General features: G+C 43.1%; 1 protein-coding gene across 7 annotated transcripts in view; it reads right to left on the bottom strand.

Annotated features, from left to right (window-relative positions):
* The window catches only part of LOC132711353 (uncharacterized), a 120,049-nt gene that overhangs the window by 83,788 nt on the left and 17,252 nt on the right, over positions 1-19,009 (bottom strand). The window contains exon 2 of one of the 7 annotated variants that reach the window (XM_087890045.1): positions 9,892-10,005. The exons of the other annotated variants lie outside the window; for them this stretch is intronic. The gene's annotated coding sequence lies outside the window, so the exon portion shown is untranslated. The remainder of the gene's footprint in view (positions 1-9,891; positions 10,006-19,009) is intronic. 7 annotated transcript variants of the gene reach the window in all.

The raw sequence follows: 19,009 nt of genomic DNA, 5'->3' as shown, positions 1-19,009 counted from the left end.
AGGGGGAGCTTGTTCCCAGTGCATGCATGCGCAGAGCTGCCAGAAGGCAAGAACAGTTAAGACGAAAGGGACGACTCAGGAGTAGGGCTTGGAGATGATTGGCCCCTCCCATAAGACATAAAGGAGGAGCAAAGGCATGTGAGCCTTTGCAGGAAGAAACTTTGTTCGTTCTGTTCGGTTTAAATTCTGAAGCTCCGTTTTAACTCTGTGCTCTGTGTGGCCTTGCAAAGCTAATTGCCAATTAGGTCTTTGGCAGTATGTCAAGGGAGATAAAGGAAGCCTAGGTCAGAACAAATTCTTGCCGCGGTCAAGATATGTAATATTAGATATATTGTCCCTTTATCATAGCCATCTGATATAATGCCTAATAAAAACAATTCTAGCTTAAAATGGACGTTGCTTACCTGAACGTCCCTCGCTGCGAAGACACTCCTCAACATGGGTACAGCTCACTCCTATTTGCGTGGCTGAGTGTCAATCATATCCCTCTGGAGCTGGACCCACCCTTCTTCCTGCTCCTTCCTCAGGCTTTTCACGAAGACATCTTGGTCCAAGAACATCAGGACTGATATGAAGAAAAACCACCAGATTGCAGGACAGGAACAGAACAGCTACAGAGGGAAACAAGAAAAGACCCCCACCAAGGCCAGACCCGGCGAAGATAAGGGAGGGACGGAGTGTCTTCACAGCGAGGACAAAAGGGACGTTCAGGTAAGCAACGTCCATTTTCCTCCTCGCTGCTCAGACACTCCTCAACATGGGACATACCCAAGTTCAAGAAGAGGGAGGGAACTAAGCCGAAACCTGGCCTTGGGGAGAAATTGCAGACTGTAAAACTCGTCTGCCAAAGGCAGCATCTGCAAAGGCAAACCTATCTAAACGATAGTGACTTACAAAAGAAGAAAGAGAGGACCAGGTGGCCGCCCGGCAAATATCATCTACAGATGCCTGGGTAGCCCAAGCCACTGATGTTGCGGCACTACGGGTAGAATGGGGCAGGATACCTCCCGGGACAGGAGCCCCCTGCAACTCATATGCTCTAGAAATACAGGCTTTGAGCCACCTGCCTATGGTTGCTGAAGATACCTTCTGACCCAAAGAAGAGAGGAGGAAGGACACAAATAACGCCTCAGTCCTGCGGAAAGAGGCCGTCCTCTTGAGATATCGTTTCAACGCTCTACGCACATCCAAGGTATGCCAGCGTCTCTCAGTAGGATGGTGAGGGTCCGGACAGAAATTTGGCAAGATAATTTCTTGGGCCCGATGAAAGCGTGTGTTCACTTTTGGGATAAATACTGGGTCCAGGCATAAGACCACACGGTCGGGATAGAAAATACAGAGATCACTTCGCATGGACAAGGCTGCAATTTCGGATACTCGGCGACCCGAAGTGATTGCCAACAAAAAGGCCATCTTTAAGGACAAATAGCGCAGGCTGATCGAAGCAAGAGGTTCGAACGGTGGAGAAGTCAAAGCTTGTAATACTAATGTAAGGTCCCATGTAGGGTAGTGATGAATCAGAAGGGGCCGCAGGTTGGTGACCCCTTGGAGAAATGAACGAATTCTTGGATCCTGAGACAAAGGTACTAGATTCTCCCCAGACAAAACAGTGGCCAGAGCAGCCACCTGCCGGCAAAGAGTCGCGGGAGCTAGACCTTTAGAAAACCCTGCATGCAGGAATCGCAGAATGTCCGAAACAGCCTCAGTCGTGGGGTCGACATGATGATCTCCACACCATCTCGTAAAGGCAGTCCATGAAGCGTCATATATGCGAACTGTAGATGGGCGCCTGGCGGCCTAAATGATGGAAATGACATCCTCAGATAAATGGTCCTTGAACAACTTTATGCGCTCAAATGCCACATGGCTAATCGGAGTCATTCTGGCTCCGGGTGGCGCACGGCCCCTTGAGTCAAGGTGGAAGCCCCCTTGAGTCGGGTGAAAGCCTCCACGGTGGTTCGACGGATAGGTTGAGGTCGGCGAACCACTCTCGACGAGGCCAATACGGCACCACCAATAGAAGATTCGCCCGTTCTTGAATTACCTTCCAAATTACTTTGGAGATGATAGGTGGGGGGGGAAAGGCATAAAGAAGCCCCCGGGGCCATGGACTCCGAAGAGCGTCCAGACCCTCCGCCGTTGGAGACTGGTAACGGGAAAAAAATCTCGGTAATTGAGTGTTGTGGGCTGTCGCAAACAGGTCCACCGCCGGCAGACCGAACCTCTTTGACAGGTCCTGGAACAGGCAGGGGTCCAACCTCCACTCGAAATGATCTATTTGGTCTCTGCTCAGCCAATCTGCTTCCCGATTTACAGTCCCCGAAATGTGTTCGGCTCTTATCGACAAGAGATGGAGCTCTGCCCATGACAGAAGCCGCTCTGCCTCCTGCATTAGAGTCCAAGAGCGGGTCCCCCCGTTTGTTGATATGGGCCTTGGTGGCCACATTGTCCGTTAGAATCAGAAGGTCTTGGCGATATACAAGATGTTTGAAGTGTAGAAGAGCGAACCTGACCGCTCTGAGCTCCAGCCAATTTATATTGTGCAGTTTTTCTGTTGGCGTCCAGACACCCTGGGCTAGCTGGGAGTTGATGTGGGGCCCCCAGCCCCGCAGACTTGCGTCCGTGGTTAACACCATCCGTTCCGGTTCTAGAAAGGGGGAACCCTGCTGAGAGACGGAGACAGCCACCACCGCAGGGAAAGCCGAACTGGAGCCGGCACAGTCACCTTGAAGAGAGATTCCGCTTGACCTTGTTTTTGGAAAGGAAGCAGGAACCATTGTAGGCGACGAAGGTGGAAACGCGCCGAAGGGACAATGTCTATGCACGATATTAGTTTTCCCAGAAGTTGGGAAAGTATCAGTAAGGTTACAGTCCGGTTTAGTAGGGTGTGAGACACCAGTTGCTGAATGCTGACTCGTCTGTCGGGAGACAGGAAGACCACACACTGGGTCGAATCTATCGTTGCTCCGAGATGCAGAATACAAGTCGTGGGGGACAGATGACTTTTGGTGAAGTTCAAAGTGAACCCGTGGTCCTGAAGAGTCTGAACTACCAACTCCTGGTCTCGAATTGCCAGCTCGGTTGATGATGACAGAATCAAAATGTCGTCAAGGTAGCATGCCAGACGGACAGGGACCTCTCTGAGCGACGCCGCCACCGCTGCCAGCAGTTTTGTAAAAGTCCTCAGGGCGGATGAAAGGCCGAATGGCATTGCCCGATACTGAAAATGGTGGTCCCCAAACGCTAACCTGAGGTACTTCCTGTGCAACTGGTGAATGGGAACATGCAGGTACACTTCCTTTAGATCTACTGATTGCATCAGATCTCCCCGCCGGATGCAGCCAAGCAATGATTTGAGAGAATGCATTTTGAACCGACGGTATAAGATGTGTTGGTTGAGACATTGTAGATTCAAAATGCCTCTCCAATCACCCGAGCTTTTTGGCACCAGGAATAGCGTTGAATAAAAGCCGGTTCTGAGTTGGTTCGATGGAACCTGTTCTATGGCCTGTATCTGCAACAGATGTTGAATTTTGAGAGACAGTAGAAGTCGCTTGTCCGGCTAAGCCGGCCAAGGGCATTGAACATAAAAGTCCTGTGGCATGGTAGTGAATTCCAAACGTAGACCATTGGTGACAGTTTGGACAATCCAGGCATCCGAGGTGGTAATTGGCCACAGGTGAGAAAAAGCCTGGAGTTTGCCACCGATCAGAACCAGGGACGGTGAGTCACTTACCACGCCTGGCGTAGCGGGCAGTAGAAGGCCTGAAGGGGCGCCTGAAGTTGGTTTGTCGGCGACCACGGTCACGAAAGGACGCCCGATCTGAGGCTGGTTGGTACTGGAACTGAGATGATCTGTGATAAGAGGCGCTGCCAGCGCCTTGCTCCTGACGAAAAGGCTGTCGGTTATAAGGTACATAGCGCCTATCCTGGCGTCGGAATGACGTGGGCAACACCTTTTTCTTATCCCTGTTCTCGACCAATACGGAATCCAGGGATGAGCCAAACAAAGCAGGTCCTTTGTATGGAGCAGCAGTCAGACACCACTTGGATTTAGCGTCAGCTCTCCAGTTACGGAGCCACAACAGCCGTCTTGAAGAAACTGTCGAAGCCAGGGCACGAGAGGCGAATTTAGCCGCGTCCAAAGACGCGTCAGCCGAGTATTCAGCAGCTGCGACTAACTTAGCCAAGTCTTGCTGCAAACGCGCGTCTTCAGGTGGAAGCCTGCCCCTCAATTGTCGCAACCACACCAACGAAGCCCGGTTGAAAAATGATGAAGAGGTCGCGGCACGGATGGCCCATGCCGCCGCCTGGTGCATCTTACGAAAAGCCATTTCGGCCCGTTTATCCTCAAACTTGAGGCCATCCCCTGCTTCACCTACCAGAATGGAAGAAGACGTAAGACTAGCCACCGGATCATCAATCGTAGGTAACTGCAAAAGCGCAGGAGCCGAGGTGTAAAGCTTTTGATCAAACGAATTTGGGCCAGAAAGCGAGGCGGGGTGGTCCCATGGCTTCTGAATGACCTGGCAGAAAAGGTCAGGACACGGAACAAAGTCATAGTCAGGTTGAGGCAGATTAAACAAATTACTGCTAGGGCCGGGTGGAACAGAAGTAGAACCCTGATTTGTGTTGGTATCCATATTAGTGGCAGCTTTCGCTTTGCGCAGAAGAGAATGAGACAAGGCAGGCTTGAACAATCCTGGAAAGGCCGGCTTGTCCTGAACCTCTTCCTCGTCACCAGACATCTCAAAGTCCTCCAGGAAATCATCCTCCCGGGCAGGTTCAGCCACCTGACCATAGGAAATAGAATGTTGCTGTCCACAAGGAGGCTGCATGTGACATGAAGTAGCAGGTGCACAAACTGGAGTAGGAAATACACCAGTGGTCTGCTGTAACCCCACTTGAAAAATATGGGACATAGCCTGAGTAAATAGTGACTGAAAATCCACAGGCTGACCAAATGCAGGACCCGCTTCAGGGCGGAGGCCGGCTGCAGTGGGTGTAAAGGTAGCTTCAGGGGCAGACCTAGAAGCCTGAGAATAGTGGCTAGCAGTACTAGACGATCGTGACCTAGCTCTAGCACAGGGCTGATTGGTAGAAGTCAGTGGCAACCCTTGAGAAGTGGATGGACAGTCCTCTCCCAATTCACCAGCGAGGTTTCCTACATTATGGGAGACCGAAGGGTCACAAACCACCTCTTGGCACAAAACCTCATCCACTGGCTCATGACAAGGGAGTGACTGAGCCTGTTGTTTTGCCTTAGCAAATTGTTTTTCTAGAGCGTTGTATCTACGTTGGGCATCCTTGTCTGACTTGGAAGACCTGCTAGACTTTGCAGGTTTGGAACTCTTAGACTTCTTCCCCTTGACCTGTTTAGGGGAAGGCACTGGAGAAGGAGAGGGGCTCCTGTCAAGGTCAGAGGAAAGGGCAACTGCCTCCCTATCATCCATGAGACCAACCCGTTAGCAAATCCAAGTAAGTATTAATTAATAATTAGCAAGTAACTTAGTATTAATAGTTGTGATTATTTACTTATTATTATATTTTTTCTTTTTTTTTCTTTTTTATAATAACTAATTCCAAAAAATATATATACAGGTAGGTAATTTCTTTCAAAATATAACTAGGCAACAGTAATTATTCATATATATATATATATATATATATATATATATATATATATATATATATATATATATATATATATATAAATTTTCTTACTTCTTCGTAGGGTTTATATGTGTTTTTCTTCTAGCCAGGTTTTCCCTACGTAGCCAAGGTTTTTTTGTAGCTCCAGCTCAGTAGAATCTCATCTACTCGGTTCTGGGCTTTTTTCTTTTCTAACACCTAGCAAGCTCTCACTGCTAGGTGGGAGACCTAAATAGATCCATTTCTAGCTCGTTAGCTGTCATCAGTAGGCCACACCCATATCCTCCCTGTAAAGGCATAGTATCAATTTTCTTACTTCTTCGTAGGGTTTATATGTGTTTTTCTTCTAGCCAGGTTTTCCCTATGTAGCCAAGGTTTTTTTGTAGCTCCAGCTCAGTAGAATCTCATCTACTCGGTTCTGGGCTTTTTTCTTTTCTAACACCGTGAGGAAATCCCCAAACGAGTCATAAGCCAGGCGAAACAAAGCGCCTACGGCCGGACAGAGGCTGCAAGCAATCAAGCCAGAAAGGAAATCTGAATTGGCTAATGAGTTTGCCAGCCGGCAGGGACTCAAGCCGTGAGGGTCTGCAATCGATAACAAGCTCAGCAGTCTCTCGCAAGCAAATAGCGGCAAATGGCGGGAAAAACAACAATCAAATAAACCGCCAGCCAAGTCAAGCCGCTAACGGTGGCCGGAGCCCCGAACCGCCGATGTGTGCCTGTAAACTTCACCAAAGTGAAGTCAGGCGAAGCGCAGCACTCCCAAAGCTAAGGAAAAGGTATTTGAAAGCAAAAATCCAGAAAAATTAACGTTAATAGCCAAATTGTAAACGGAGAAACAGACACTCTAATGCTCTTTGCAAATGGCTGAGTGAAAAGTCTGAGGAAGGAGCAGGAAGAAGGGCAGGTCCAGCTCCAGAGGGATATGATTGACACTCAGCCACGCAAATAGGAGTGAGCTGTACCCATGTTGAGGAGTGTCTGAGCAGCGAGGAGGAAAATCTATATGTTGTCTGATCATTTTTTCTAACCATGTGTGGATTAGTGTCCAAAATTTCCTTGCCTTTATGCAAGCCCACCACATGTGGTAATATGTGCCAGGTATTTATTTACATTTCCAACAGTTTGGGCACACATTGTTAAACATTTTAGCCAATCTTGCCGGGGGCAGATGCCACCTATAGAACATTATCTTTTGAAGAAGGAGAAACAGAAGTTCATTCAATCTAAAATCAAAAATTATCTGCCCAAAATTAGAACATACCTGCAGAACATGTGGCTCACCCAGCAGCCTTGAGTGGCTCGATGATATTTTTTGATAAATAACCAATCTGCTGTGGCCTAATATCAGTACTACTAGGAAGGATCTGCCACAACTGTCTAGCTTTTTGCAGCCATTTCTATTCCAAGAAATACACTGCTGAGTGCATCTATACCTCATGGATGCTGCCAACTCCATTGCTGCTGCTGTTGACACTAGCTGCTAAAATGCTGATTAGCATGTCAGTTATGTCTTCCTGCTTGCAATTGTCTTTACAATATTAATCTGGTCTTTTCCCTCCACAAGTCACACAGGTCTACTTTAAATAAGTGTGTCTTACTTATTCATCTTAGAGTGTGTGTGTGTGTGTTTTTATTTGTTTTGATTTTGTCTTATTTTATTTTGCTTTGATTTATTTTTGTTTTCATTTTGGATTTTGCTCTCGTGGTCAGGTTTTAGTTGTAAACTGCCTAGAATCATTTAGGAGCCAAGAGTCAATATACATTAAATGGGATGGATGGATGGATGATGGATGAATGGACAGAGAGATGCCATAGGATTCTTCCAGGATGTATTTTTTATTTCCTAATTTAGCCTACAATCATGTGATTTCCTGTTTTAACCAGGGGTGAAATGCTCCCAGTTCGGAATGGATTGCCCAATCCGGTAGCGATGGCGGCAGGTGGTTCAGAGAACCGGAAGCAAAAATCCCTGCGCCCACCCCCATGCCCAGCTGTGCTGCGCGATCATCAGAGGCTGTTTTTTTTTACTTTTAAATGCATTTTTTCTACCACCTCTTCAGCCAAAAAAAAATGCTTTTAAAAGTTAAAAAAAAAGCCTCTGATGATCGCGCGGCTCAGCTGGGATCATCAGAGGCTTTTAAAAGCATTTTTTCTACAACGTCTTCGGCCGAAGAGGTTGTAGAAAAAAAATGCTTTTAAAAGCCTCTGACGATCCCGGCTGAGTTGCCTGATCATCAGAGGCTTTTAAAAGCATTATTTTCTGCAATCTCTTCGGCCGAAGAGGTTATAGAAAAAATGGTTTTAAAAGTTAAAAAAAAAAGTTGGCCATGTCCACCCAGTCACATTGCACCCCCCCCCCACCAAGCCACGCCCACAGAACTGGTAGTAACAAATTTTAGATTTCACCCCTGGTTTTAGCTATTATGTTTAAGGAAACAAGTTCGTATCTTTTTACTTTTTTAGTTGAATGAAATATCTTTTAGGAGTTATAGTATTACTGGAGGTCTGAATTGATTAACTGAATTACCTGAATATTGAATCAGAAGAACATCAAAAAATAAATGAGATTCACCTGCTGATCTGAATAATTTTGGCTAATTATCAATAAAAATTTTATTTAATTACCTAGCAATAGCACCAAGATATGTTCAGCAGAGTGAACATTTCATACTCAAACAGTGATTTATACTACATTTATGGGACAATTAATGCCTAATCAATATTGAACATCACAGATATATTAGAGCTTCCTTTTTTCACTTTCACTCAGTTCAGAGTTTATAAGACATGGCATAACTTTCCTTCTGCCTTGGTCCAATTCAAATCTAGGGAATGAAATGTTAGATTTGGTCATCAGAACCATCAATTATGAGTCTTACTTTGGACATCCACTCCCTCTAAGGTTATTGTATATCACAGGATTACTGGAAGGATCAAAGGGAAAACATCTCTCTCTCTCTCTCTCTCTCTCTCTCTCTCTCTCTCTCTCTCTCTCTCTCTCTCTCTCTCTCTCTCTCTCTCTGTGTGTGTGTGTGATGAAATTCTGATTTCATTCTATAACGGAACATTCGTTTTATATGCTCCCTGATCATAATGATCATAATTAAATAATATTAAATCTCTCTTGTTTTCCTGAGAACAGAACTGCAGTTTCCTAGAAACAAAGGGAAATAATTCTATTTGGAATATGAGAAATGTAACCCTTTTATTGCACTTGTAAAATATCCTTCCCACTCTAAAAATAAAGTTCTTCCTGGATGCATTACCTATCTTGATTTATAATCTTTCCCACATTTAGCTTTTTTGAGCTCATTGGTTATGCAAAAGCATCTACTGGATCACTTAAGCTGTTGCCTATCATTACACCTAGTTTAGAACCAGATTACTAAACGCTGTTATGCAATTTGTATGATCTATTTACTGATGGGACTGTCACCCAATATTAACTCATCGTATTAAAAATTCTTAAAGAAAGAAAAAGTATTTTAGGGGCAGAAATCATTAACACAGCAAATATATTGCTTTATTAAGAAGAAAGAGTTCTTGTGCTAATTCTCTGACTCTTATGCTCCCTCATTCAAGAGAATAACACTAATTATCCATGATTGCTTTAATCATTTCCCCATTTTGAACAGTAAGGAATCTGTATCCTTATATGCCACTACTATAAAAAACAGATTTTAACCTAAGAGGATACTTAGTAAGAGGATACCAAACAAGAAAATGTTTTTTTCAGTAATGATAGTCATGGAGGTGGCCACAAGACTATGCTGTTTATCCCTTAAAATGGAAGTGTTTGTTCCCTTCTTTCTTAATGAAAACAGGGAACTATATTGTTATTGCAGGGTTATCAGCCCGTAATAAAGACACAAAAAGCCAGGAGATTACATTTCTGAAAGATCTGATTATATATTCAGAATTCAGAATTTTGGCTTCGGTATACAGAATATATTCCTGTTTTGTATTATTTAAAATAATTAACAAAACTGAATTAACAGAATTAACCGAGTGAAAAAAACTTTTGGAATGGAGAACTAGTGTAATTCAAGGTATCAGTGAACTGTTGCAAGTATGACTGTTCAGCCATGAACGATCCCTAATCTACACCATTTTAGCTTTTAAGAAAAAGGGGGTCTTTATACAGTCAGTCCTCAAATTACAATCAATTGTTTAGTGACCGTCCCAAGTTACAATGGCACTGAAAAAAAGTGGCTTGTGGCCATTTTCCACACTTACGACCATTGCAGCAGCATCACGGTCATGTGATCAAAATTTGGATGCTTGGTAACTGGCAATGTATCTATGACGGTTGCAGTGTCCTGGGGTCATGTGATCACCTTTTGCAACCTCCTAAAAAGCAAAGTCAATGGGGAAGTCAGATTCACTTAACAACCATGTTACAATTGCAGTTTTTCACTTAACAACTATTGCAAGAAAGGTCATAAAATGAGGCAAAATTCAATTAACAACTGTCTTGCTCAGCTATGGAAATTTGGGCTCAATTCTGGTCGTAAGTCAAGGACTACCTGTAGTGATGTATTTATTTGCAGAGAATTTAAATATGAGCATCTATGGATATGTTGACACAGATACAGATGCATAGTAGACTAAAGGCATGCAGTTGGATTAAATTTAACATCTCATTCTGTACATTGCTCCCAGTTACCACAAACAAAAGGAATAATAGAATCTTACGGGCAAGACAAATAACACAGTATTTGACACAAATACAACAAGCTGGTGGGAATTTGAACCGAAGCTGTTTTAGTTCTTGTAGAAATAAAGAAGGGAGTGGAAATCTTTAGCAAACATATTGGACATGCACGAAAAGATACACCTTGAGGTCATGTTTGTGGGACAGAGTCTGTGCTGTAAAAACAGTCTGTACTTTGCGGAATGTATGAGTAAAACAGGCCCAAACTAATTAGTAATGGGGATGGTGGGGGAAGTAGACAGATAGAATGCTGCACCTGGAGCGGAGAGGCGTGACAAGGGGAAAGGTTAGCGTTAGGCATGAAGGCACTGACTAAACAGACTTTACACTCAGTTGAAAGTCCAGGCAACCCCTGCAGTGTTATTCCATAGCTCTAAGGGTGGAGGGTTTTTTTTGGGGGGGGGTTATCCTAAGCATAAGCATAAACATAACCAAAACTGCTAAAAGCTCAGCAATCCTCAAACAAAAGAAAAGCACAACATAAAAAACAAAATCTGGATTCCATCTCTATTTATTCATAAAGAGCAGAGCATGCAATTTTAATTAAATAAAATAAATTGCTTTATTTCCTCATGATTATGCGCTGGCTTCGCCTTCCTTCATGAATAGTGGCCTATATAAATCTGATGGGGGGGGCAGAGGAAAAAGGAGTTATAATGCAGGAAGAGGAAGTTAGTCAGAAGCTAGATAATGTCATTCAACAGCAAATGCTTATTTTGATTTTTTTTTATTTGGGATTTTTCCTCCTAGCATAGAGATGTACTGATAGAATTTCCTCTTATAAAGTGATTAAAAGGAACAGAACTGTGCCAGGAAAAAAAAAAGAGTTCTGTTCCAGATGAAAAGCACTCCCGCCCCCCTCATTTTGTCAGTCTAACTACTCATAGCACAAAACTTTTCAAAATGCCCCGTTCTGACTGGGAACAGTTTTGAGTCTCTTGGAAGTGCTATGAAACAAAACATTTTCAATATGCTCAAAATAGCCCGTTTCAAGTTTCATGCTTGAAATGGCTCAAAATTAAACCCTCTAACACTGGGAGATTTGGACCCAAAGCATTTCCTAGATAATTAACTGAGACTAAATAAATTTTAATATTCCTTTATACGGTCTGATTACCTTATCTCAAGGGATTGATTTAAATGCTAATAGAATCTGATCGACTGTCATTAAAATAAACTAGAAAAGTAGTCCCATCACTACTGTTTTTGTAAGCAAACTATATTCTTTTATCCCTAATGTATTTTGTTTTTTGCATTCAAGATTTTTATAACACATCAGCCAATTTCCCTCCCCATTCGTGTGAGAAAGGGAAAGAGACAAGTTGAAAATCCTGTTCAGCCTTCTTAATGAATTTTATGCAATCTGGAGTCCAAGTAAAAGTGAGTCTGGAAAAGGTGCAAGGATGGAATGTCGACATACTGTGGTTAATACAAACTATTCAGTGTGGATAGAGCAAAGCCTTTCTTGTCTTACAGAGACCAGAACTCTTTGCACAGAAGTGGAAAAAGACAGCGAAAACCTAATTTTCTTTTAAATAAGGCTAGTCCCACGTATGTGAGTCACAAAGCAATTTTCTGCCACCACAAAATGGCAGACTGCAACACAAAGTGTTATTTCAGGCTTTGCTCAGCGGTTAAATGTGTGTTGTGAAACTGGATGTTTCCATTATTTGATCTGGAGTGAAAATAAGTAAAAAAGAGAGAAAGAGAGGGGACCTCATGTTAGGCTTTCAGAAATAAAGTGCTACCTTTTCCTTTAAAAAGTAATAGCAATTGTTCTGATTTTGGTAAGGGGGGGGCTCTTATTAGAGCAAGATCTAAATGTCTTCTCTATTACAGTTACCTCTGATGTATGTTGAAAGGAGGCACTTTTCGTAACTAGATGCCAGCTACTATTACCTAAAGTTAACCTTGAGGGCAGACAACAAGTAATAGAAACAACATATCTTCAGCAATGTGAGAGCTTAATTCCATAACACTGCCAAACAAGAAAACAAAATTCAATCAATCTCTGCACCATCATTTCTACTGCAAATTCCCACTTCCTTCTTCACAAGCTGATTGAAATGAACTAAGTGAATCATAATTGGGAATCGGGCACCATTTTCAGGATCCTCTCAAAGCTTTTCAAAGGTGGGAAATAGCAGCAATGGTGATAGAAAGTGAAAAATAAACTGAAAAGGAAGACTTCCCAGTTCTAAGCTATGTAAGAATTGATTGCAAATTTAGAGTTTCGGTTGCAATAAATGTTCTCATTCAAGTTGACTAATATATACTCTGAGAAGTAGAGGATGACGAACAGCAAGGTGGACAACTCAGCTACAGTAGCAATTAGTTTATTGTTTGGAGACTTGAAAGGATTTGATAAGGACAGATCATCATGGTGAAAAGTAAATAGTTGCTGGGAGTCAAAACTGACCTGATGGCACATAATCCATCAATGCATGCTCTAGAATTTACTATGCCTGACCCAACAATGTAGAGCAACATGTATTGGAGCCATCGTGGTGCAGTGCTTAAGTGCATATTGCAGGCAAACTGGAGCCGGGAGTTCGATCCTGATGGGGCTCAAAATTGATTCAGCCTTCCATCCTTCGGTAAAATGAGGAGCCAGATTGTTGGGGGCAATATGCAAATAATGCTGACACTATAAACTGCCCAGAGAATTCTCTAAAGCACTATGGGATGGTATATAAATCTAATTGCTATTGCTATAGCAAAAGAATGCTAGTGAACCAAAGCCACTTTAAGCTTACTGTAATACTCATAGATGGGTAGGGTTTCTCTACCTTCCAAACTGAGCCCAGGGCTTTAAGCATATAGGAACACCTATTCACTATGTCCTTCTGAGCCATTTGGGTCTTTGGGTACCACCTTCCTGTATACTGTATACTTAGTATTCCCATTATTTACAATTAGGTTTGCGAACAATATTTAATATACTGGTTCCAATTGTTATTCCATTTCCATTATTCCAATTGTAATTCTAGCTTAAACCTGCTTGGATTTTTTAGTTTTTCTGCTCAGTACTTTCACTTTTTAAATAAGTACTCGTAAAATAATTTATATTAAAATTAGATTATCAATGTTTATTTCCTTTACTATGGTTCTCATATTTTCCCCATGAAGCTGGGATTAACTGAAACTCTATCTTGTATATGGGATGTGTTGATAATGGCCTACAAGCAGCAGGAAATTCTTATTTTTTTCCTAATTTGTCCTAAACATTAATAGCCTCCTCCACCAGTTATATACAGGCCATGAGACACAATATAAATTTTCCACTGGTAAGAATTCCAGGGAACCGAAACATCATATTAACTCATACAATTTTAAAGCTTCTAACTTTTAGCATCAGTTTGGAAAAATAAAGTGCTTAAGGAGAGATACAGGCCTTCTCAAAGCTATACATATGCACACAATTATTTCCAATAATTTTCAAAATCTCTCTTTCTTTGCTTTATTCCAAGGGTTAATTCTGCAGTATTTTCTACAGATCTGAAATCTCCAGGCAGGGTTGGAAGTACGCCTTCACAGTGATTTCTGCCCTGCTTATTAGTCTCACATGTTTTATCCCCTACTGTAGTCATAAATTGATGTTTCAAAAATAACATAACAAACCTACCATCACTGTTCAGAAGAAGTAACTCAACCCAAAAGATTAAATAAACTTAGCTGAAGGCCAAGAATGACAAATGGCAAGAACCAACACCCATTTGATTTGTTGGTTCTTTCCACACAAATTTAGCCTGATCTAGCACATGCAAGATTAGCGGTATACCACTGCACTCAAATCATATATACTATTTCATATATGTGACAGCATATGCTGTTAATCAAATACTGAGGATATATTTTATTCTTTTTTACAAATATTCATAGACAATTGTTGAGGTATACAATCTTTGTAATCATAAAATACAACAAAAGTTTTAAACACAGAAAGTATTTAAGAAGCAACTAAACTAATAAACTGAATTAAACCTAATAAAAAGACAGAAACAGTAAAAATTTCTTTCTGAATATTAAGTGTAGTTAGGTAGCATCTGACAATATTTGTTGCGAAACAGATTCAAACAATAAAATAGTATCTTTCCTGGATCACTGCCTCTTCACCTCACATCAATTTATTTGACAAAAACCTTCCCAATGGCAATCTTAATAACCAGATATAATAAGGTTAAATTTAGCAGCCTGAATTGAGCCCAAAAAAGACTGGAAGCCAGCAGAGTCATTTTATAATTGGCAAGATATATTCCATATGACAGTTACAGCAAGCAAATTACCTGCCATATTCTGTATTTCCTATGTGTATTTCTGGCTATCATTAAAGGCAGAACCACATGTACATGCGTTAGAAGAATTTAGCAAGATGCTGCTAGAACATGACTCATAGCATATGTACATTTAGTAGAAAGCATAGCAGGAGAACTAACTAGGGTTATAAATTTGACCTTCTCAATAAAGCAATAATTACAGAAAAAGTATATGTGCATTTTCAAAACAGTAGGGGAAAAAATAGGATGATACTAACTTCTAATATCAGAGGGAGTTGGGGGAGACATTGTCACCAGGCCTTTGTTAAAGATGGATCACTCCCAGTTGACTTTAGAATTCTCTGTAATGCTGTCCACTGTAGGGAAGAGGGACCTGTTTGATCGGTCTGCCCAGGAGCTTAATGGACCTGGTAAATCCCAGAGGGAATTTGGGATTGCTCCTGAAACTGTGTTGCAGTTTGGCCAAAGGCGTTAATTGCTGCATAAAATGAGCAATGACAGTGGCCTTGAATCAAGCCTATTCAGATTCATTCATGTGGATCCTGCAGTGTCCCTTGGTATTTGAAGCTGGGTATTGGAAGACATGCCGAGAGTACCACTGGAAGGAAACAAAGAATTGTTTGAATCAGCAGCACAGGTACTACCTTGTGGAATTAAGGATGGTGAAATTTATCTCTCTACCCTACTATAGAGGCCCGTGGGGCCTGTGCATAAGGTGGCAGCCCAGGGTCAAAGCCCCGGTGGAACGCCAGAGTGAGGGTGAGGGTGCTGAAGCGAGTGAGGGTCCTGCCTGCAGCACCCATACCGGCTGCCCCTTCCTGGCCAGAGCTGGAATGCCGCCCCGTTTAAGTGCCGGTAGATGCCAGACTTCCCTCTGCTGGGCCTAGGCAGCTGCTGGAGAGAGATAGGTCCGCTTCGGTGCCCGGCACCCAGTTTCCCTTGCTTCCCCCAAGCATTTCTTTGGCTACCTGATTTCCAACTCGGTCGCGTTGAAAAAAAAGATCTTGCGATGTTGGAATTGATTGATTGAAGTTTTTTTTTTAACAAAGATTTTATTTTAAAACAAAAATAAAACATAAAAACATCATCATTCCAAATAATTACAGACAGTGTATCAATCGGTTAGCATCCTTTTGTGCTCCCTCTTTTCTTCAAAAAATCACTATACATCCAAAGCTTATTTTCATAAGAAATATTCCACTTAATTTATCTCAACATCCACATATTATATATTTATCTCCATGTCTTATTGTCCATCCATTGATAAAATAAGTCCCATATCAAATAATATTATTTATCTTCCTGTTCTCTTATTTCAAATGTCAATTTATTCATTTCAGCACAATCCATCATTTTCTTAATAATTTCTTCATCAGTAAGTGTCTTTTCTCCTTTCCAATTTTTAGCAAATACAATTCTAGCCACCGTTAAAAGATTCACAATTAAATATTGCAATTCTTTATTATATGTCTTGTGGGACACAATAGCACACAACAGCAAGAAATGCGACAGAGAAATACAACGGAGCTGGAAATCAGGTAGGCAAAGAAATGCTTGGGGGAAGCGAGGACATCTGGGCACTTGGTGCTGAAATGGGCCTGTCTCTCTCCAGAAGTTGTCCAGGCCCACCGGAGGGAAGGCCAGCATCTATCAGCACTTAAACACGGCGGCATTCCAGCTCTGGCCAGGAAGGGGCAGCTGGCATGGGCATTGCAGACAGAATGTGGTGAGAAACACGATGGAGAAATGCAACGGAGCTGGAAATCAGATAGGCAAAGAAATGCTTGGGGGAAGCGAGGGCATATGGATGGTCGTGAATGGGGATGCTCCGGGGCATAGTGCTGCAATGGAGGAGCCAGTGCGAGGGAAGGAGGCCACTTTCCCTCTTTCTTCTCCCTGCTCCTCCTTCCCTCGTGCCAGCCACTTCATTTATCCTTTCTTCATTGCAGCGTAGTTCCCAGGATCCACTTTGATAGCGGGGAGGGGAGGTAATTTAACAGCCAGTTTGCCCAAGGTCAGGTCGGCTGTCACGGGAGGCTCGCGGAGGAGCTGAAGGATGGGGATGGGCCACACCTCCCATGACGGCCAAGCTACCCTAGGCAAATCGGTTGTTAAATTAGTTGAATCCCACCACTGGATAGACTCCTTGGGTTGTTGAGTTCCGCCATCTGTATGTTAGATCTATATCCTTCCTAGTTGGTCAAGGCCTCCAAGGAGATGACATGGATTCAAGTGGTGGTAGATACTTCTTTGCAGGAAGGAGCAAGTCCTTGTCCCTTGAAAGGGAATCCACTCCTATAGAAGTTATTACATTGATTGTCTGGATCCTCTATAGACAGGTTTCAGGCTGGGATACAGTCTGAGATGGCATTGATTGTGCATGTGAATGAACTCTGGTAGGCCTGGGACGGCTTGGTGTATTCATCCTAGCCCTTTGATGGCGAATCTATGGCACGCGGGCCACAGGTGGCACAGAGAGCCCTGATCTCCTAGTTGCGTCCCTTTCTGGATCGGGACGCCCTGTGCACAGTCACTCACGCCCTCGTCACTTTCCGGCTGGACTATTGTAATGCTCTCTACATGGGGCTCCCCTTGAGGAGCACCCGGAGGCTCCAGCTGGTCCAGAATGCAGCCGCGCAAGTAATAATGGGGGCGACTCGTTGCTCCCATGTAACACCCATCTGGCGCGAGCTGCACTGGCTCCCGCTGGTCTTCCGGGTGCGCTTCAAGGTGTTGGTTACCACCTTTAAAGCGCTTCATGGCTTAGGACCTGGTTACCTACAGGACCGCATTCTGCCACCGATTGCCTCCCACCGACCAATATGCTCCCACAGAGAGGGCCTCCTCAGGGTGCCGTCAGCCAATCAGTGTAGGCTGGTGACTCCCAGGGGGAGAGTCTTCTCTGTGGGGGCCCCGGCCCTATGGAATGAACTGCCCCCGGATATACAAAGGATCCCCGACCTCCATACCTTCCGTCGCACTCTGAAGACCCTATTATTCCAGCAAGCTGGTCTGACAGGATAAAGGTTTTTTAAATTGGGTTTTGATAGGGATTTTAAAATGATTTTAGTTGGATTATTTTAAATTTGGCCGAATGATTGAATTATTTTAATAAGCTTTTAATTTTTGTTGTATATTGTTTTTACCATGGCTGTTCACTGCCCTGAGTCCCTCGGGAGAAGGGCGGTATATAAATATATTAAACTAACTAACCTGAACTGTCGCCCCAGCTCAGCTCTAGCAGCTGGTTTTCGGGTCTCTGCTGTACATGCACGGGGGGCAGGGTGCACACGGGGGGGGTCATGTGCACACACAGAGGTTGCATGAGCATGCATGGGCGCGGGGTGCACATGGGGGGGTCACACGTGCATGCATGGGGGTGTGACACATGAGGGGGAGTTGTGTGCACATTGCATTATGGGTTGCGCAGGCACATATGCTTGGTGCCAAAAAGGTTAGCCATCACTGTCCTGGCCCTACAGTCATCAGTTTTTGATACCATGAAATTTGGTATCCTTCTGGGCTGGCTGAGAGGATTGCAAGTGAAAACCTGGTACATTTTCCTCCTTTTTCCAAGGTCAGGTATTTTAGTCAGTGTTCATAGAAGGACAGAGTTGTTTTACATAGATCTTGACTCTCTCACCACTTCTATTTAACATCTACATGAAATCACTAGGCATCAGCCAACATGGGGTCAAGCATGATAAATATGTTGATGATACTCAGTTGTAGATCTCAATTGTACATCCCAGGCTGTCCAACTGATGCTGTGTAAGTGCTTTACTGGTGCTTGGAGATAGTACGAGTCTGGATGAGCTAGCTTCAGTTGAAACTTGACAAGATTGAGTAATTGTGGAATTTAGAAATGCTTAGGGGTCTGCCATCCTCAGTGCTGCCTAATGTTATGCTCACACAGCCAGAATTAGCATACAAGCTAATGTTTTTTTGGGACAAAGAGCTCCTGCTTGAAGAGTAGGTACCAGCTGTGGCTAGGAGAGCTTTTACACAAATATATCTTGTTTGCACTCTTTCCAAGATTGAGACGCACTACTCATGGTCACTTATGCCTTAGTCACCTCCCAATTAAGCTACATCCTCTCCTCATTTAGCAACCACATACTGTTCCAATGACTTTGTCACTATGCAAAATGGTCCCTAAGTAAATGAAGATCATAGGTTGCTACCCTTTCATTCAGATAAAGTTATCTTGTTCAGTGTCCTGTGTCTGACTGATTTTTCCCTTTTTTTGCTCTCTCGAAAGACTGAGAGATTGCTTAACAAGCTATTGCTTCCTGAGTTACTTTTCTTTACAGTGCAATGCTTCCCTAAAAGTGCTAACCACAAGTTAATAAGCTTAGCTCTG

The sequence above is a fragment of the Pantherophis guttatus genome, chromosome 3 (genome assembly GCF_059756535.1).
Source record: "Pantherophis guttatus breed Tessera chromosome 3, ASM5975653v1, whole genome shotgun sequence".
NCBI lineage: Eukaryota > Metazoa > Chordata > Lepidosauria > Squamata > Colubridae > Pantherophis > Pantherophis guttatus.
The sequence above is the reverse complement of the archived record's forward strand: the minus strand, read 5'-3'. Positions and strand labels throughout refer to the sequence as shown.